This window comes from Phocoena phocoena, chromosome 14, assembly GCF_963924675.1.
Source record: "Phocoena phocoena chromosome 14, mPhoPho1.1, whole genome shotgun sequence".
Taxonomy (NCBI): Eukaryota; Metazoa; Chordata; class Mammalia; order Artiodactyla; family Phocoenidae; genus Phocoena; species Phocoena phocoena.
In genome coordinates, this window is record NC_089232.1 from 64108803 (window position 1) to 64131552 (window position 22750).

The 22750-nt window shown below is 39.0% G+C and overlaps 1 protein-coding gene across 1 annotated transcript in view; it reads right to left on the reverse strand.

Annotated features, from left to right (window-relative positions):
• The window catches only part of TTC27 (tetratricopeptide repeat domain 27), a 186991-nt gene that overhangs the window by 105042 nt on the left and 59199 nt on the right, over nt 1-22750 (reverse strand). The gene's annotated exons all lie outside the window — the stretch shown is intronic.

The window sequence follows — 22750 nt, forward strand, 5'->3', positions numbered from 1 at the left end:
AGAAAGAAAGGGAAAAAAAGACCACAGAAGGAATGGATAAGCTGGATAATTCCACTCTGAATATAACAAAATGAATATATCAGGTACTGCTGAGTGCAGATTTGAAAATCACCTCAGTGAAAAATAATAAAAGACAACATGTGCTTTATATTTTTTATGAAGAATATTTTTTATGAAGAATGTGTTCATCTGAGCAGAGTCATTACTTAACCTAGTTGACCTGTTCTACTGAATAAATTCCTTAAGGAATGAATCAGAGTATTTCCATATAATCAAAAAGGTAAGCAGAATGTATCATACCATAAATTAATAAATCTTTTTATCTCACGAGTTATTTAAAAATGTGAGAAAATAAACTACATAAAATAAATGCCATCTTTCTCAAATTTGAAATAAATTTTTAAAAATCATCCAAACTCACAAACAAAAACAAATAATTAGAAATCTGGTACCTTTCACTTAAATATCCTAATCCACTGATGCAAATGCAAATCAAACTTTAAGAAAACCACTCTAAAATTTTTGAGAATGGTTTCTAGTCTTGGTTAGGGTAGGGAGTCTCTAATGTTAGTTAAAATGCTATCCTAGAGAGGGCATCTTAAGAAAGACTGGCTCATAAGAAAACTCTGAATATGCACATACTGAATCGTAGCCCCAGAGAAAGCTGTGACCAACCATCAGTTCACAGAGTGCAGCAGAAACCACTGAATGTGACCACAAACGTAGTGGGGAAAAGTGAAAGTTTTGGGTGCGTGAAAACAGGAGCAAAATGTATTATGAGACAATAGGGACTGATTGGTATAATGAACACAACTTAAGCTCTTTGCTGATGACATGGAAACCAGTGTTGTCCCTGAGTGATCATTCACAACAATAACTTTCAGTGAAGATTGCTTCGAAGAAAGGCAAAAGGTTTATTTGTCTGAAAGCTGACTACATCCTTGATTATCTCCTTATTTCTAAAAGTCAGGTATAAAAAACAGCCTAGTTAATTAGCGTCCAATTAATCATTCAAAACCTAGGTGCGCACTAGAAGGAGAAGCTTTTGGTATTTTAAAAGTAAATCAGATCTCTGAGAGCAGGATCTGGGCATCGGTGTTTTTTAAAACACTCCCCAGGTAATTCTAAGGCATAGCCAAATTTAAGAACTAGTAGCCTAAGCTAATACAAGTATTTGTTTTTGGTCAAATTCCCTTGTAACTCCAAATTCTCATTAAAAGTTAGCAAGAAGTCCTTCAATGGAGTATATATAAACTATATCACCATCCCTGACCTGCAACGCCTTACTGTACCATGCCCAGCTCACTTCCATCATTTCTATTACCTGCCTGGCCCCTAGAGGTATGTGAATTTTCGACTTCAAATCTTTGCCAACTTTCTTACAATAAAAAGGAGACTGAAGCACCAACAGGTTAGATCACTTGCTCAATGTCACACCTTCATTAGGAGCAAAAGCTGATTCTAATACTTGGTCTCGATCCCCAAAACAACATTTTTTTATTTTGGAAATTGCACTGGGATGCATGAGCTTCAACCATTTTCATTTTGTAACTGAAATATAGTTGACATACAATATTATGTCAGTTTCAAGAGTACTACAGGGCTTCCCTGGTGGCACAGTGGTTAAGAATCTGCCTGCCAATGCAGGGGACACGGGTTCGAGCCCTGGTCTGGGAAGACCCCACATGCCATGGAGCAACTAAGCCCGTGCGCCACAACTACTGAGCCTGCGCTCTAGAGCCTGCAAGCCACAACTACTGAGCCCATGTGCCTAGAGCCCGTGCTCCGTAACAAGAGAAGCCACTGCAATGAGAAGCTCATACACTGCAAGGAAGAGTAGCCCCTGCTCCCCACATCTAGAGAAAGCCCATGCACAGCAGTGAAGACCCAATGCAGCCAAAAATTAAAAAATTATTTAAAAAAAGAGTACTACATAATGATTTGATATTTGCATACATTATAAAGTGATCACCACAATAAGTCCAGTAACCATCTTTTCCCATACAAAGTTATTACAATATTAGTGACCATATTCCTAATGTTGTATATTATCAATATATCCCCATGATTTATTTTATTCTATAACTGGATGTTTGTAACTCTTAATCCCCTTTACCTATTGCGCCCACCCCACCTCACTTTCTGGCAACCACCTGTTTCTTCTCTGAATCTGAGTCTGTTTTCATCTTGTTTTGTTTATTTGCTTGTTTTGTTTTTTAGATTCACCATATAAGTAAGATCATGCAATCTTTTTCTGACTTATTTCACTTAGCATAATAACCTCTAGATCCATCCATGTTGTCGCAAATGGCAAGATTTCACTTTTTTACAGCCGCAGAACACATTTACATTGTTTTCTTAACACTTTCTCCAAGGAAGTGGATGACAATACCCAGGAAATACTGGTAGAGTAATGTAAGAAGAGGACTCAGTAAAGAACTTTAGGAAACTGCTCCATTAAAGGGAAGTGGAAGAAGAGGAGTAAACAAAGAATATGCAAATAAGGGAGAAGGGGAATCAGAAGAATAAATTCTTACTGAAATGCGTTCATTCATTAATTCACTAGAGCGCCTACCCTGTACAAGGCAGTGTGCACAAGGCCCCAGGGACAAAGTAGCGAGCAAGACAGACAAGGTCCCTGCCCTCAGAGAACTTACATTCTAATGCAATGACTATTAAGTAACCTAATTCTTCTATAACTAAGTTTGCAAATTAAAATATTTTTATCTCCTTGGAATACAGTTATATGGCACTATAAATATATACATGATGAAACAGAAGACATGAAATAAGTAAATCTGCACACTGATTCTACTACCTACAGTGGGTCGCCTGTTTTCTCTTCATTTTATTAAAGGGACTGTCTCGGTAACCTCATGACAGGATGGAAGAGCACTGAGGAAATGGCTCTGTAGAACAGTGGGGATAATCTCCAAGTCAGCCAGAGCTTGATCAGAATCCCAGCTCCACCAAGTCAGGTGATTAGCTGGGTGACCTTGGGAAGCCACCTGACCTCTTAGGATCTCATTTTCCTCCTCTCTAAAATAGGAGTAGTAACTCCCATCTCTCACAAACTTGTGAGGATTAAATAAGCATGAACAGGTTAACACTTAACTAGCCTCTGAGAGTACCTGCTAAAAAGCACATGTGGGGCTTCCCTGGTGGTGCAGTGGTTGAGAGTCCGCCTGCCGATGCAGGGGACACGGGTTCATGCCCCGGTCCAGGAAGATCCCACATTCCGTGGAGTGGCTGGGCCCGTGAGCCATGGCCGCTGAGCCTGCGCGTCCGGAGCCTGCGCTCCGCAATGGAAGAGGCCAAAACAGTGAGAGGCCCGCGTACCGCAAAAAAAAAAAAGCCGCAAAAAAAAAGCACATGTGGTCCCCTCTGGGATTTCTCCTCCTGTAATGCTCTCTCTCACCCTCAGCAGGAATGCAGCATCCAGAGTGGGCACAGGTGATAGCCCTAACCATCAGCTACCCCCAAAATATGGCACCTGGGCATACTGAGCATTTTAAGCTGAAAGAATCTGAGAAAACAGCTGCAGCAGGAAGATCACTCCGACCTTCCCACTGCCCTTTTCTCCTGAAACAGGTCATAAAACTCTATGAGAGGTGCCTTCCCTATACCCAGAGGAAAGGTGCATCCTTATCTCTGAAGAAAAAGGGACCCTGAGAAGAATCCCAACAAGCAGGCCTTACTAAATTTCTCCCAGTTTACTACCCTTACCTTTGAACTATCATAATCCTCCACGACTGCCTGCACTTCATCAAACCTCGCACAAAAATACTCAGGTTGAGCTGTTTCATCAGGTCTTCATTTCCTTATGAAGGCTCCTGTGTCACACAAAATCTCTATTAAGTAAATGTGTGCCCTTTTTTCCTGTTAATCTGTCTTTGTCAGCTTAATTTTCAGACCCAGTCTGGAACCCTAAGAGCGTGGAGGAAAACTCTGTCCTCCCCCACAGTCCCCAGCCACACGGTCACTTTACACCAATAACATCATGGCACATGGGCTAGCACAGGCCGTGGGCTTGTCAGTTAAAGCCTAGCTTTAAAAGGTTTGCATACCAAAGCGGGGAGATATTTTCCTCGGAAAACTACCAACTCAGACTGTTTTCTATGCTGGCATGAGAACAAGAGTTTGAGACTTTTATGTGAAGCTCAAGCAAAACATTCTCACTAAACGCTGAAAGTAAAACGCAATCTGAAAAACAGACATTTGAAAAGCTTTAAAGAAGGAACTGACTGGATAATGATATCACTGAAGAATGCATTTATCTTATATTTGTTTGGCTGGGAGATATACAGACTTGGGAAAGTCTTTCTAAAAGGAGGTAACTGCAGATAGGCTGTGTCTAATGTATCTTACAAAACACTGCTGCCCACAAGGTAAAAATCAGTCAGAATATGAGACATTAGGTAAAGAAAAAGAAAATTAAACAGGATATATATGCTTTAATGCTCTATATAGTTGAAGAATGTTCATTTCATTGCTGAATAATATTTCACTGCAATATACAATTTATTTAACCATTATCCTGCTAATGGGCATTTAGGTAGTTTCCAATCTGGGGCTATTACAAATCTGCTATGAACATTCTAGATGTGCTATCAGAATGTGCCATCAGTTTAGGTGAACATGTACAAGTATTTCTGTTGGACATATACTTACGAGTGAAATTCCTAGGTCAGAGTATTTAGCTTTCAGGAATACACCCAATCTTCTAAAAGGTTTTCCACTTTACACTCTTATTAGAAACATTAGAGTCCTTGTTACTTCACAACCCTGCGACACTCAATATTGTCTATTTTTTACATTTTAACTATTCTGGTGGGTATTTAGTAGTATTCCGTTATGGTTAATTTTCACTTCTCTAACAAATTTGCATTTCTCTACTGGTTAATAAGTTGTGCACCTTTTAATATGTTAATGACCATTTTAATGCCTCTCTTTTAAGTTCCTATTGAAGTCCTTTGCCTGCTGTTTTCTATTGGGTTGTCAAAATTTTTCTTGGGCTTCCCTGGTGGCACAGTGGTTAAGAATCCACCTGCCAATGCAGGGGACATGAGTTTGAGCCCTGGTCTGGGAAGATCCCACATGCCATGGAGCAACTAAGCCTTGTGCCACAACTACTGAGCCTGCGCTCTAGAGCCCGCGAGCCACAACTACTGAAGGCCTGGTACCACAACTACTGAAGCCCGCGTACCTAGAGCCCATGCTCCATATCAAGAGAAGCTACCGCAATGAGAAGCCCGTGCACGGCAACGAAGAGTAGCCCCTGCTCACCGCAACTAGAAAAAGCCCACACGCAGCAACGAAGACCCAATGCTGCCAAAAATAAATAAATTAAATAAATAAATTTAAAACATTTTTTCTTGATAATTTGTTAAATATTCTTTATATTTTCTGAACACAAGCCCCCCTGTCTTTTTGCTGGAAGAGGTTAACATATTCTTCTTCTTATTTGACAAAAATACAACACATACTTGTTCTGGCAAGGCACTGGTCTAACTGCTTTACAAATATTAACAGTATCTTTTGAAAGTGTTTAATATTACTAGTCATCCAGTTTATCGTTTTTGTTTTATGGTTAGAGCTTTATTGTCCTTTTTGATCGTCCTAAGGTCTCAAAGATGTTCTCCTGTATTTTTCCTCTAAAAACTTTACAGTTTTGCTTTCTACTTCGGCATATTCAATTTGGAATTGATTTTTTGTATATCTAGTATGATATAGGGGTTAAGGTAGCTTTTTTCCATATGGATATAAATCATCTACTAGCATGTATTGAAAAGCCTACCCTTTCCCCACTGCACTGCAACGCCAGATTTGACATAAGTCAGATGAACTGTGTATGTATGGCTCTGTTTTTGGACTCTCTATCTGTTACACTAGTTAGTCTGTATTTCCTCGTGTCAAAATGTCTTAATTCAGTGTTTCTCAAACTTTCAAGTGCATAAGAATAATCTAGAGAGATTGTTAAAACACAGACTCCTTGGCCCCAACCCCAGAGATTCTGATTGAACAGGGTGTGAAGTGGAGCCGGAGAAATTCCATTTCTAACAAGCTCCCAGGTGATGCTGATGCTGCCAGTCCAAGAACCACAATAGGCTAAGCTCTGCCTTAATTGATATAGTTTTATAATAAGTCTTGGTATCTGCCAGCGGAAGTACTCCAATTCGGTTCTTCATGACTGACTTTGCTATTCTTAGCCTTTCATATTTCCATATGAATTTTAAAGTCAGGTTGAGTTCCACAAAACCAGAAAAAACAACAGCAACAACAAAAATCAAGCGCTGGGATTTTCTTACAGATTGCATTGAAAATGTAGGTTAATTTGAGGAGACTTGAAATTTTAAAATATTGAGCCTCCCACGCACATAGCATATTCCTCTATTTAGGTCTTAATTTCTCTTAATAATGTTTTGTAGATTTTAGCACAGAGGGCTTGTAAATCCTTTGACAGATTCACTCCTAGGAATTTGATGTTTTTTAACATTATTGCAGGTGCTATCTTTTTTCCCCTCTTTTTAATTTTTTTAAATTATGGTAAGATACATATAACATAAAATGTACCCTCTTGACCACTTTTAACAGTACAGTTTACTTATGCAACCAATCTATAGAATTCTTCTCATCCTGCAACTGAAACTCTGTACCCATTAAACAAAAATACCCCACTCCACCCCAAGGCAACAACCACCATGCTCCTTTCTGGTTTGTTTGCTTGCTTTTTGTTTTGGGTTTTTTTTTTTTTTGCCAGAGTTGGGGGAGCGTGTTATTTTGGGCATGTCATGTAGAATTTTAGTTCCCCGACCAGGGATCGAATCCATGCCCACTGCAGTGGAAGGGCAGAGTCTTAACCATTGGACTACCAGGGAAGTCCCCACCATGCTACTTTTTCTTTCTATGAATTTGATTACTCTAGGTACCTCATATAAATAAGTGGAAACAGGCAGTTTGCAAATGCTATCTTTTTTAAAGTTCATTTATTTGTACCTGGAGTCTATTAACTAAAGCAATTTGATGAAATGCTGGCTCACTAAACTGAGTACTGGCTAAAAATCCAGTAAAAACAGACACTTAAGAAAGAAATTTGGGAGAGTTTCAAGATGGCAGAAGAGTAAGACATGGAGATCACCTTCCTCCCCACAAATACATGGAGATCACCTTCCTCCCCACAAATACATCAGAAATACATCTACATGTGGAACAACTCCTCCAGAACACCTACTGCATGCTGGCAGAAGAACTCAGACCTCCCAAAAGGCAAGAAACTCCCTACATACCTGGGTAGGGCAAAAGAAAAAAGAAAAAACAGAGACAAAAGAATAGGGATGGGACCTGCACCAGTGGGAGGGAGCTGTGAAGGAGGAAAGGTTTCCACACACTAGGAAGGCCCTTCACTGGCGGAGACGGAGACGGGGGTGGTGGAGGGTAAAGCTTCGGAGCCACAGAGGAGACCACAGCAACAGCGGTGCGGAGGGCAAAGCGTAGAGATTCCCGCACAAAGGATCGGTGCCAACCAGCACTCACCAGCCCCAGAGGCTTGTCTGCTCACCTGCTGGGGCGGGTGGGGGCTGGGAGCTGAGGCCCCGGCTTCAGAGGTTGGATCCCAGGGAGAGGACTGGGGTTGGCTGCGTGATCACAGCCTGAAGGGGGCTAGTGAGCCACAGCTAGCTAGGAGGAAGTCCGGGAAAAAGTCTGAAGCTGCCGAAGAGGCAAGAGACCATTGTTTTGGGGTGCATGAGAAGAGGGGATTCAGAGCACCACCTGAACAAGCTCCAGAGACGGGTGCGAGCCGTGGCTATCAGAGCAGACCCCAGAGACAGGCATGAAATGCTAAGGCTGCTACTGCGGGCACGAAGAAGCCTGTGTGCAAGCACAGGTCACTATCCACACCTCCCTTCCGGGGAGCCTGTGCAGCCCGCCACTGCCAGGGTCCCGGGATCCAGGGACAACTCCCCCGGGAGAACAAATGCCGCGCCTCACGCTGTTGCAACGTCACTCTGGCCTCTGCCGCCGCAGGCTCGCCCGGCATTCCGTACCCTCACTCCACCCAGCCTGAGTGAGCCAGAGCCCCCTAATCAGCTGATACGTTAACCCTGCCCTGTCTGAGCTGGGGAACAGACGCCCTCAGGTGACCTACACGCAGAGGCGGGTCCAAATCCAAAGCTGAGTCCCTGGAGCTGTGCGAACAAAGAGGAGAAAGGGAAATCTCTCCCAGCAGCCTCAGGAGCAGCAGATTAAATCTCAACAATCAACTTGATGTACCCTGCATCTGTGGAATACCGGAATAGACAACGAATCATCCCAAATTGAGGAGGTGGATTTTGGGAACAACGATATATAAATATTTTTCCTTTTTCTCTTTTTGTGCGTGTGTATGTCTATGCTTCTGTGTGTGATTTTGTCTGTATAGCTTTGCTTTTACCATTTGTCCTGGGGTTCTGTCTGTCCGTTTTCTCTTAATTTTTTTTAGTATAGTTTTTAGTACTTGCTATCATTGGTGGATTTGCTTTTTGGTTTGGTTGTTCTTTCTTTCTTTTTAAATTACCTTGTAAAATTTTTATTATTTTTTATTTTAATGACTTCATTTTATTTATTTTTCATTCTTTCTTTCTTTCTTTTCTTCCTTTTATTTGGAGCCTTGTGGATGACAGGGTCCTGGTGCTCTGGTCGGGCATCAGGCCTGTGCCTCTGAAGTGGGAGAGCTAAGTTCAGGACACTGGTCCACCAGAGACCTCCCAGCTCCACATAATATCAAAGAGTGAAAATCTCCCAGAGATCTCCATCTCAACACCAACACCCAGCTCCACTCAACGACCAGCAAGCTACAGTGCTGGACAACTAGCAAGACAGGAACACAACCCGACCCACTAGCAGAAAGGCTGCCTAAAATCATAATAAAGTCACAGACACCCCAAAACACACCACCAGACGTGGTCCTGCCCTCCAGAAAGACAAGATCCAGCCTCAACCACCAGAACACAGGCACTAGTCCCCTCCACCAGGAAGCCTACACAACCCACTGAACCAACCTTAGCCACTGGCAGCAGACACCAAAAACAATGGGAACTACGAACCTGCAGCCTGCAAAAAGGAGACCCAAAACACAGTAAGATAAGCAAAATGAGAAGACAGAAAAACACACAGCAGATGAAGGAGCAAGATAAAAACCCACCAGACCTAACAAATGAAGAGGAAATAGGCAGTCTACCTGAAAAAGAATTCAGAAAATGATAGTAAAGATGATCCAAAATCTTGGAAATAGAATGGAGAAAATTCAAGAAACATTTAAAAAGGACCTATAAAAATTAAAGCGCAAACAATGATCAACACCACAATAAATGAAATGAAAAATCTCTACAAGGAATCAATAGCAGAAAAACTGAGGCAGAAGAACAGATAAGTGACCTGGAAGATAAAATAGTGGAAATAACTACTGCAGAGCAGAATAAAGAAAAAAGAATGAAAAGAATTGAGGACAGGCTCAGAGAACTCTGAGATGACACTGAACACACCAACGTTCAAATTATAGGGGTCCAAGAAGAAGAAGAGAAAAAGAAAGGGACTGAGAAAATATTTGAAGAGATTATAGTTGAAAACGTCCCTAATATGGGAAAGGAAATAGTTGATCAAGTCCAGGAAGCGCAGAGAGTCCCATACAGGATAAATCCAAGGAGAAACATGCCAAGACACATATTAATCAAACTATCAAAAATTAAGTACAAACAAAAAATATTAAAAGCAGCAAGGGAAAAACAAGAAAAAACATACAAGGGAATCCCCATAAGGTTAACAGCTGATCTTTCAGCAGAATCTCTGCAAGCCAGAAGGCAGTGGCAGGCCATATTTAAAGTGATGAAAGGGAAAAACCTACAACCAAGATTACTCTACTCAGCAAGGATCTCATTCAGATTTGACGGAGAAATTAAAACCTTTACAGACAGGCAAAAACTAAGAGAATTCAGCACCACCAAACCAGCTTCACAACCAATGCTAAAGGAACTTCTCTAGGCAGAAAACACAAGAGAAGGAAAAGACCTACAATAACAAACCAAAAACAATTAAGAAAATGGTAATAGGAATATACATATCGAAAATTACCTTAAATGTAAATGGATTAAATGCTCCAACCAAAAGACATAGACCAGCTGAATGGATACAAAAACAAGACCCGTATATATGCTGTCTACAAGAGACCCACTTCAGACCTACGGACACATACAGACTGAAAGTGAGGGGATGGAAAAAGATATTCCATGCAAAGGGAAATCAAAAGAAAGCTGGAGTAGCAATTCTCATATAAGACAAAAAAGACTTTAAAACAAAGACTATTACAGGAGACAAAGAAGGACGCTACATAATGATCAAGGGATCAATCCAAGATACAACAATTGTAAATATTTATGCACCCAACAGAGGAACACCTCAATTCATAAGGCAAATGCTAACAGCCATAAAAGGGGAAATCGACAGTAACACAATCATAGTACGGTACTTTAACACTCCACTTTCATCAATGGACAGATCATGCAAAATGAAAATAAATAAGGAAACACAAGCTTTAAATGATACATGAAACAAGATGGATTTCATTGATATTTATAGGGCATTCCATCCAGAAAGAACAGAATACACTTTCTTCTCAAGTGCTCATGGAACCTTCTCCATGATAGATGATATCCTGGGTCACAAATCAATCCTTGGTAAATTTAAGAAAACTGAAATTGTATGAAGTATCTTTTCCGACCACAGCACTATGAGACTAGATATCAATTACAGGAAAAAATCTGTAAAAAATACAAACACATGGAGGCTAAACAACACACTACTTAACAACCAAGAGAACACTGAAGAAATCAAAGAGGAAATCAAAAAATACCTAGAAACAAATGACAATGAAAATACGATCACCCAAAACCTATGGGATGCAGCAAAAGCAGTTCTAAGAGGGAAGTTTATAGCTATACAAGCCAACCTCAAGAAACAAGAAACATCTCAAATAAACAACCTAACCTCATACCTAAAGCAATTAGAGAAAGAAAAACAAAAAAAAACCCCAAAGTTAACAGAAGGAAAGAAATCATAAAGATCAGATCAGAAATAAATTTAGAAGAAATGAAGGAAACAATAGCAAAGATCAATAAAACTAAAAGCTGGTTCTTTGAGAAGATAAACAAAATTGATAAACCATTAGCCAGACACATCAAGACAAAAAGGGAGAAGCCTCTCATCAATAGAATAAGAAATGAAAAAGGAGAAGTAATAACTGACACTGTAGAAATACAAAGGATCATGAGAGATTACTACAAGCAACTCTATGCCAATAAAATGGACAACCTGGAAGAAATGGACAAATTCTTAGAAAAGCACAACCTTCCAAGACCGAACCGAGAAGAAATAGAAAGTATAAACAGATCAATCACAAGCACTGAAATTGAGACTGTGATTAAAAACCTTCCAACAAACAAAAGCCCAGGACCAGATGGTTTCACAGGCGAATTTTATGAAATTTCTCAAACTCTTCCAAAATATAGCAGAGGGAGGATCACTCCCAAACCCATTCTATGAGGCCACCATCCCCCTGATACCAAAACCAAACAAAGATGTCACAAGAAAAGAAAACTACAGGCCAATATCACTGATGAACACAGATGCAAAAATCCTCAACAAAATACTAGCAAACAGAATCCAACAGCACATTAAAAGGATCACACACCATGATCAAGTGGGGTTTATCCCAGGAATACAAGGATTCTTCAATACATGCAAATCAATGAATGTGATATAGCATATTAACAAATTGAAGAATAAGAACTATATGATCATCTCAATAGATGCAGAAAAACCTTTACACAAAATTCAACACCCATTTATGATAAAAACCCTCCAGAAAATGGGCCTAGAGGGAACTTAACTCAACATAATAAAGGCCAAATATGACAAACCCACAGCCAACATCGTCCTCAATGGTGAAATCTGATACCATTTCCACTAAGATCAGGAACAACACAAGGTTGCCCACTCTCACCACTATTATTCAACATAGTGTTTGAAGTTTTAACCACAGCAATCACAGAATAAAAAGAATCCAAACCAGAAAAGAAGAAGTAAAGCTGTCACTGCTTGCAGATGACATGATACTATACATAGAGAATCCTGAAGATGCTACCAGAAAACTACTAGAGCTAAGTAATGAATTTGGTAAAGTAGTGGGATACAAAATTAATGCACAGAAGTCTCTTGCATTCCTATACATTAAAGATGAAAAATCTGAAAGAGAAATTAAGGAAACACTCCCATTTACCATTGCAACAAAAATAATAAAATACCTAGGAATAAACCTACCTAGAGAGACAGAAGACCTGTATGCAGAAAACTGTAAAACATGAAAGAAAGAAATTAAAGATGATACCACCAGATGGAGAGATATACCATGTTCTTGGATTGGAAGAATCAACATTGTGAAAATGAGTATACAACCCAAAGCAATCTACAGATTCAATGCGATCTCTATTAAAAAATACCAATGTCATTTTTCACAGAACTAGAACAAAAGATTTCACAATTTGTATGGAAACACAAAAGACCCTGGATAGCCAAAGCAATCTTCTGAAAGAAAAACGGAGCTGGAGGAATCAGGCTCCCTGACTTCAGACTATACTACAAAGCTACAGTAATCAAGACAGCATGGTACTGGCACAAAAACAGAAAGATAGATCAATGGAACAGGATAGAAAGCCCAGAGATAAACCCATGCACATATGGTCGCCTTATTTTTGATAAAGCAGGCAAGAATATACAATGGAGAAAAGACAGCCTCTTCAATAAGTGGTGCTGGGAAAACTGGACAGCTACATGTAAAAGAATGAAATTAGAACACTCCCTAACACCATACACAAAAGTAATCTCAAACTGGATTATAGACCTAAGAGTTAAGGCCAGACACTATCAAACTCTTAGAGGAAAACATAGGCAGAACACTCTATGACACAAATCACAGCAAGATCCTTTTTGACCCACCTCCTAGAGAAATGGGAATAAAAACAAAAATTAAAAAATGGGACCTAATGAAACTCCAAAGCTTTGGCACAGCAAAGGAAACCATAAAGAAGATGAAAAGACAACCCTCAGAATGGGAGAAAATATTTGCACATGAAGCAACCGACAAAGGATTAATCTGCAAAATTTACAAGCAGGTCATGCAGCTTAGTATCAAAAAAAACAAACAATCCAATCGAAAAATGGGTAGAAGACCTAAATAGACATTTCTCCAAAGAAGATATACAGATTGCCAACAAACACGTGACAGGATGCTCAACATCACTAATCATTAGAGAAATGCAAATCAAAACTATAATGCAGTATCCCCTAACACCGGTCAGAATGGCCATCACCAAAATATCTACAAACAATAAATGCTGGAGAGGGTGTGGAGAAAAGGGAACCCTCTTGCACTGTTGGTGGGAACGTAAATTGACACAGCCACTATGGAGAACAGTATGGAGGTTCCTTAAAAAACTACAAATAGAACTACCATATGACCCAGCAATCCCACTACTGGGCATGTACCCTGAGAAAACCATAATTCAAAAAGAATCATGTATCACAACGTTCACTGCAGCTCTATTAACAACATCAGGACATGGAAGCAACCTAAGTGCCCATCCACAGATGAACTGATAAAGAAGATGTGGCACATAGACAGAATGGAATATTACTCAGCCATAAAAAGAAACAAAAATGAATTATTTGTAGTGAGGTGGATGGACCTAGAGTCTGTCATACAGAGTGAAGTCAGAAAGAGAAAAATAAATACCGTATGCTAACACATATATATGGAATCTTAAAGAAAAAAAAAGGTCACGAAGAACTTAGGGGCAGGATGGGAATAAAGATGCATACCTACTAGAGAATGGGCTTGAGGACATGGGGAGGGAGGGGGAAGGGTAAGCTGGGACAAAGTGAGAGATTGGCATGGACATATATACAATACCAAACGTAAAATAGATAGCTAGTGGGAAGCAGCCGCATAGCACAGGGAGATCAGCTCAGTGCTTTGTGTCCACCTAGAGGGATGGGATAGGGAGGATGGGAGGGAGACACAAGAGGAAGGCGATATGGGGATGTAGGTACATGTAGAGGTAATTCACTTTGTTATAAAGCAGAAACTAACACACCACTGTAAAGCAATTATAGTCCAATAAAGATGTTAAAAAAAAAGAAAGAAAAAAGAAATTTGGTGTGTTCAATTAGCAGCAATTTGAGAATTAGGACAATTGCTACAGAACACTGTGCCTATTGCAACCATATACTTTTATGTGAAATGGAATTTCCACCATTTTCACATACCAGGGCAGAGGCCAGAAACCCCCTAAAAGTAAGTGGTAACATTTGTGTGTCTCTTTTTAAGAAAAGTTCTCTCATATCTCAAATCTCATTAACCAGAACTGCTGAAAGGTTACTCACTGAGTCAGTAGGCTTCTACAAGTGTATAATTTTTCATACACACTTTAACATTTCTATTGTTGTGAAAGTTGAAATAAACTCTTTTATTTATAGTTAGAATATTTTATAAGTTAAAGAATCAATCCACTTCAGCAATTGTTGATAAGAAGTGTAACAAGATACCTTGAGAGCAAAAGGGAGACAGCTCTGCACGCCTCAGTAGGAGTTTCTCACTAAACTATGCCACCTGAGCTGATGCTTGGGCTCAGACCAGAAAGGGAGTTGTAATCATCTGTTGATGACATCTGAGGAAATGCCAGTAACTACTTGAAAAAGTCAGTGAATACCACTTTAACTTACATTAAAAAGTAAATTTTAATATTATGACACACTATACAGAAGGCATGATTTTACTTAGCTAACAATTTCCCACCATATGCAACATTACCCTCATTTCCAGATAAGTAGCCAAGAAAATTATGTACCACCATCAAAGAGGATCTGGAGTGTTGTTTCTATTAAAAACAAATTTCCTTTCATTCTTATCATTATACATTTCAAATACTCTTCTTCCAGAGGTCACTAGGACCCTTTACATGACAGACAGCCAGTCTGCTCCTTTAAATATGAAGGAACTTTCACATAGTTGCTTTTTCTACGCATAAATCAAGGCAACTCAGAGCTCTCCTGTGGATGCATAGTTGTTTGGCTACACTAAAGGCAAATCAACGCCAACCCAGGTCAGGCTGACCTTATAAAAGTAAGGAACAAAGAAATATTATTAAAAAAACAAAACTATTCCCCCTTCTAAACGAACTGTTTAAAAGAGCATTCGTTGTGAAAATCAGTACCAAATAACTTTAAATTCCAAATGTAGTCTATAAATCATTGCCAGTAGAACAGCAGTCCAAATGCCCTGTCCTTGCTCTCTAGACCATTTAAAATCTGTCTCAAAGCTATTTTTCCCCCAAGTCTTACTACTGCCTTAAACAAACCTTCCAACACAGCCAAATGAACCCAGTGCAGCTCACACATGGCCATCTCTTTGCCTTTGCTGGTGTTATCACTCCATCTAGCTCCCATCTGTCTTTCAAGGCCCCTCTAATCCTCCCTTAGTGAACAAAGCCTTCTTTGACTGCTCTGTTCTAAATATTTTCTTCTTTTCTAAGCAGTTAGGGGATTTATTTATCTGTGCTATCAATTTGTAGTTTAAATTGCCTGGTACTGCTAATTACATTTTCATAAGTTTATCTGATCTTGGCTAAATTAAAAATTCCATGAAGGCAAGGCTTATGTTTTATACCTTTATTTCTTCCACAGTATCTAGCAGCATGCTTGGCAAATCCTGAGATTCTGGGTCTCCTGCTATTACAACGCACTCAAAGTTCTTTTCTCCAGTCTGCAAATTTTCACATAGAAAGCAGACACCAGAAAGATCAAGCTGATGGTCATTTGGTTGCCTCAAAAAAGAAAGATCTCCTGCATTCTGGAGATGCCAGTTCATCAGTACCAGATGCACCTTTCACATGGTCATGAAAAGCAGACCTATTTAAAGCATACAAATTATTTTTGAACTGGATTTTTCATCCTTTAACACCATGTGAATTCATAATGTCAAAAGGCCTAACACCTGTAGCTTCAATGATGGCCAAAAGCCGAAGCACAAAGCCATGAGTCTGAGTAAGACTCCTCAATATCAAATGTATCAACATCTTAGCTATAAGCCCCATATATTTCTCCTATCTGGGGACCGGAAGCTCCACTAAGGAGCTTTTCTTTCTTAAGGTTTTTTCCTTCACCTTACATTAAAGCTCTCCATTATCACCACCTAATAAACAACAAGATTCACTTTAAAAGTAAAATATACACAATGATGTCAGTGTCGTTTATTCCTTAAAATCGTTTATCTAATAACATTTAAATGATTTTGCTCTTGCCCAAAATGCTTTTCAGATTTTTTTATTATTTGATATACAAAGAAGATTAAAAGTAACTAAAGTGCAAGTTATAAAGTATAATATAAGCACCTGTGAATCTGGGACTGGTTTTTTTGTTGTTGTTTTTGCCATACCTTGCGGCATGTGGGAATCTTACTTCTCCAACAAGGGATCGAACCCGCGTCCCCTGCATTGGAAGTGTGGAGTCTCAACCACTGGACTGCCAGGGAAGTCCCTGGGACTGGTTTTTTAACCTATCATTACCTTTATAAAACTCATCCATGTTGTTACTTACAGCTATAGTTCATTTATTTTCACTTCACTGTTGTATAATATTTCATACTTGTGATATAAGACATCACAGTTTATTTATCCCTTCTCCTGTCAACATTTAGGCTGTTTACAGTTTGTTTGCCATTACAAACACTGCTATTGTTAAACATTCTTATACACATCCACTAATGCACGTGCATGAGTTTCTTAGGTGTACTTCTAAGACTGGAATTTCTAGAACACCTGTTATACACAACTTCTTGGTGTTTTTGGACATCTCTCTGATGTGGATAAACATGGATTACATTATTTTTTAATTCTGCTTTTTAATTTCAAGTTATTTCTAGAAGTTACATTTTCTCTCCCAAATCATGAACATCTAATAACTAACATAAGTTGCTAGGTTATCTTTGTGATTATATCCTATATTTCTGTAAACGTTTCACACATAGCTGTTATACATTATGAATGAGAAAACTGCAATTCATCCTTTAATCTGTTGTTTGTTGACTCTCAACCACAGTGGCTTGCCTTCTCTTCTGTTTATTGATCTTTAATTATGAGCTCACCGCTCAATTTTTATTTTGGGTTTAGGAGATGTTTTCCTCTAGACAGACTGGTTTCTGCTGCCACAGTCAAGCAGCACCATGCATTCACGATCGCTTCAGACTTGCTTGCTTCAGTCTTAGCTCAGTGGAAAGTTCTGAAAGTGCTATTACTTCAGGTAACTCCATCCCTCACGGCTGCCTGCCGAGGCCTCGGCTCCCTGCCTCTCATTGCTGGCCCTGACCCCAGCTGCTAACATCTCTGAGTGTCTATGCACATATGTACGTGTTTAAATCAGGTCTGAAGACTCCTTAGACACCTTTTCTACCTCTTATGAGATTAGCAGTGTCTTAACGCCGTGAAAGCCTCTGCTCTCTGGTCCAGGAGTCCCCCTTCTTCCTTTTAAGCCACGTCTTTAAATTTCGTAGCTCCTCCCTATTTCCTTTGCTGCTAAAGACAATATGGGGCAAGACAAGGTTGAAACCCAGTAAGAGACACAGGGAGACGGACCGAAGTTTAAAGGTAGCCTGAGTATGCTCCAGAGAGCCTGTGTATATCTTCAACCCCAAATAAGGATGGTTATCTAGCAATGAGGCAATAATGCACTTTGCTCATTTTCCATATAGTTTTGTGCCAGAGGTCTTTCAACTTTTTATTTTCAAATTTATTTTCTTCTTCAGAAAAGTTCTGAGAATAATACAAAGAATTCCCATACACCCTTCACCCAAGTGTTAACATTTTGCCACACAACCAATAGTCTGATCTGCAGGCCCAATACCGATTCTACTAAAGATGGCATTTACAGATTTAAAATAATTAAATTCTACTAATTAACTACTTTTATGTCCATTAACACAAGAAGTTACCTGAAAACATATATTAGTACCTCACTTTATTTTATTGTATACACAAGTTTCCTGCCCTGTGCACTACATTCATCCTAACTATCTTTCTATTTGTTGTTTCTGTTGACTCTCAATCATGAGAGGGAAAAAATTCAATTCAATAAACATTTTAATATCGACAACCTGTGTTGGATGCTAAGAGTCAAAGGGACCCCCAACTGGAGATCTATACAGTATATCCATCCACTCAATTTTAGGGTTTCTTTTGAACACAAGTTTCCAAAAATATTTGGGTAAAACTAGCTTGATTTTGCCTTGAAAAAGAAGTAAGCTTCATACTGAATGTGAACATTGAGCAATTTCCCATTGGGAATTTGTTCTTCTCCTTCTACATTCTTTCCATTTAACACTTTAGGTAGGTTGAGTATTTCTGGTGTACTTCATAAATTGATGATAAGGACTAATCTACACGGAAACCGAAATCTACTTTGACAAACTAATCCATCTTAAATATTACAGCTCTAAATAACATACATGCATTTTCCCTTTTAGTTATTCTTAGTGACTTTAATGAAGTATATGATAGGTACAATAAAATAAACCCATATTTAGTATAGTGTTTGATCTGTGTCGACAAATGTATACACCACAAACATCAAGATATACAAAATTTCTATCAGCCACAAAAATTCCCTGGTTTCCTTGCACCTCTTTGCAATCAATCTGTGATCTATTTTCTGTGATTATGATTTAGTTTTGCCTATTCTAGAACTCTAATGAAATGGAATCATACAATCTGGCTTCTTTAACTCAAAATCATGTTTTTCAGATTTCATCCACATCGTTGCATGTATCAATACTTCCTTTTATTGCTGAGTATTATTTCTTTAGATGGATATACTGCAATTTATTATTTCCTTGTTGATGGACATTGGCACTGTTTCCAGTTTTTTTTTTTTTTTTTTTTGTGGTACGCGGACCTCGCACCGCTGTGGCCTCTCCCGTTGCGGAGCACAGGCTCCAGACGCACAAGCTCAGCAGCCATGGCTCACAGGCCCAGCCGCTCCGCGGCATGTGGGATCCTCCCGGACCGGGGCGCGAACCCGTGTCCCCTGCATCGGCAGGCAGACTCTCAACCACTGCGCCACCAAGGAAGCCCTGTTTCCAGTTTTAAGCTATTATGCATTAAACAACTATGAACATTTGTGTAAGTCTTTGTGGAGCCACATACTTTCATTTCACATAGACAAATACCTAGAGGTGGGATTGATGATTAACTGTATGAGAAAATGCCAAACTGTGTTCCAAAGTGGTTGTGCCATTTTATGTCACATTACATTTACAATGTATGAGAATTCCAACTACTCTGTATGGTAATATACCTTTTAAGTGGTGTATAGTGGTATATTGTTGCGGTTTTAATTTGCATTTTCCCAATGACTAGTGATATTAACAATCTTTCATTCTCTTAATGGTCATTCATATAACCTAATGTCACCAGGTAGTTTATTTTGCTTGTTTTTTTGTATTTTGTCTATAGTTTTTAATTTTTATCTGCAGACAGATGGGTCCAAAGAGCTTACTTGGCCATCACAGAAGCAAAAGTATTCCAAACAAATTTTAGAATCATCTTGTCAATTTCTGCAAAAATAGAAAAGAGAAGGGGGTTCTCCTGGATTCCAATTGCTACTGGATTTAAATTATAGCTCAATTTTGGAAGAACTGTCAACTCAATATTAAGCCTTCCAATCCATGAACATGGTAAGTCTCTCCATTTATTCAGATCTTCAATTTCTTAAAGCAATATTTGTCATTTTCAGTGTACGGGTCTTACACTTTAGTCAAATTCATCACTAAACATTTGCTGTTTTTATGCTATTGTAAGTAGTTTTAAAATTGCTTTCCCAATTATTCACTGCTAGTATATATAAACATAACTGACTTTTTTATATTGACCTTGCATTCTCAGACCTTGCTTATTAGTTCCAGTAGCTTTCATGTCTATTCTTTATAGAGTTTCCCTATGTAACGAATTGTGCTATCTATGCAAAATGATAATCTTATATCTTCCTTTCCAATCTGCACTCCCTTTGCATCTTCTTAATGTTTTGTTGCACTAGCTGGGATTTCCAGTTCAATGAAGAATAGAAGTGCCACTTTCCTGATCTTAGAGGAAAAACTAGTTTTTCATCAATAATAATTTTAACTCTGATTTTTCATAGATACCCTTTATCAGGTTGATATTGTCTTCTCTTCATAGTTTACTAAGTTTTTACAATGAAAGAGTGTTGAATTTTTTCAAATGCTAAAATAAATAAATATAATGAGATAATCATTCAGCTTTTCTCCTTTACTACATTATAAGATGAATTGCAATGACTGTTTAATGTTAAACCAATTTTGCATTCCTGAGATAAACACTTATTTGGTCATAACTTACTATCCTTTTTATATACTGCTGTTTCATATATGTATTTTGCCCCAGATTTGTGGTTGTTTACAATGAGAGTTCAAATGCAGTACCAGTTACTCAAACATGGCTAGAAATAGACCCACAAATAAGCATTAACCTTAAGCCATGGTTAACTGTGAAGAAAGAAATCTAGCAGTTACCAGAGTAGATGATGGTAAGAAAAGAGCCATGTAAGATCCCACAAATCCTATTACTCATTATTCTTTCTCTGTCTATTCTTGAAGTAAGATATATACAAGTAACCTAGTTCAATTCCAATCAAAAAAAAATATTTTAAGCCTCTGTTTAATAACAGTTAACCCACAAACTGAAACAAAACATACCCATCTCCTGCTTCTTTAAAAGTTACCAAGTTATGACCCAGATATAGCTACAAGGCTCATGATCCTTGAGTTATGACCCAGATATAGCTACAAGGCTCATGATGCCTGTTAAATTAAAATGCATGAGTAACATCTGGGGAGACAAGTATTCAAACCAGAAAGAAAATCAAAATCCTGGGTTATCCTGCTTAATATAGACATGTCAACATGTAATGCAAAGTATCATGACTATCTCACAGTTATATTGCCTATCTTAAAAAATTAAAATTAAGAAATAAGTATGCCCTAGAAGAAAAAAAGGTATAATTTTTCTCTTCAAAAATGGTTAGCAGGGGCTTCCCTGGTGGCGCAGTGGTTGAGAGTCCGCCTGCCGATGCAGGGGACGCGGGTTCGTGCCCCGGTCCGGGAAGATCCCACATGCCACGGAGCAGCTGGGCTCGTGAGCCGTGGCCGCTGCGCCTGCGCGTCCGGAGCCTGTGCTCCGCGGCGGGAGAGGCTGCGGCAGTGAGAGGCCCGCATACCGCAAAAAAAAAAAAAAAAAAAAAAAATGGTTAGCAAACTATTTTAATTCCATAGTTAAGTATTTATTAAGTAGCCTTAAAATTAACAGCAGAAAGAGAAAATACATACAATATAATGTGTAACTTTCAAAGGTCTTTTTCCATTTTTCATTTACAGAGACCTTGGGGCTTCAGGCAGACAGTGAGAAGGCAGGCTGCCAGTACCAATTCACACTTAAGCAGAACTTTTGCCAATGAAAACTGAAACACCTGTATGAATTAACTAAATTTTCCCATTTTCAACAATGAAAGGAAATTAAAGGCATTACTGAATGTCACTGACTTGGCTCATCTGAAAGGAAATAACGTAGACAACACAGCTAATTTTAAATTATCAAGCCGACACAACATAAATGACTCTCTAGAACAATGTGAGTTATTTTTACTATGACTCATTCAGTTTTCCTGAAATGTGAGGAAAGAATATCTCAGGAAGAGCATTACATAATAACAATATTAAAAAGGTGAAGTATTCTTCTTGGGAAAATATTCTGCCATTGCTGAATTAAAACTTTTTCCCAACATATCTCACATATATTTCAACATGCTACACCAACCTGGAAACAGTGGCAAAAATTCTTCCAAAAAAGAGATTTCACCATTATTTTAGTAAACTTTAGGATAGCACATGAAAACTGAACAAAATTCAGGACCAATAAGCCATTCATTTGTTCAGTAAGTATAAATCAAATGTTCAATAACTGTCATTCCTGTCCCTCCAAGTGCTCACAATACTCTGGTAGGGGACTGAGATTTCTACAGGACTTGCTCTTCTATCAACAGAGGAAGACACCTCACAGCCTCAAGAGTTCACAACTCCAGACCCCGGGCCACCACGTCACAGCCAGAGCATGGAAACGTATGCTCAGGAAGGAAGAGGATGCTGCTTCTTTCCTCTCTACTCCCTTCTCTTCCACATCTACAGCCAATTCCAAACCGGCCTTACCCACTTAGGAAGTCCTATTCCTTGAAAACAGTAGCGCGCTCCTACAAACCAGCAACCAGATAAGCTGACTCATTCCTGAATGCTATGGGGGCATCAGGCTCTATCTACCCACTCTGAAGTATTTTCACATACATTCTGTAATTTGATCCTCAAAACAAGTTTTCAGTGCCGAGGGAGGGACACATCACTCCTTCCCTCATTTCACTGAAGAGGAAGATGAAATAAGTGGTTATCCTAAGGATACACCAGGTAGTACGCTGGGTGGTAGTACTACCTATATTATGGAACTAAGTGGAGCAATGCAGCACCTTGCTGCAGGACAGAAATAAATCCTGTTTCTGGTTCTAGTGTACTTCATTCATTCCTGCATTTTGCATACTTTTCTTGAGCAACAAC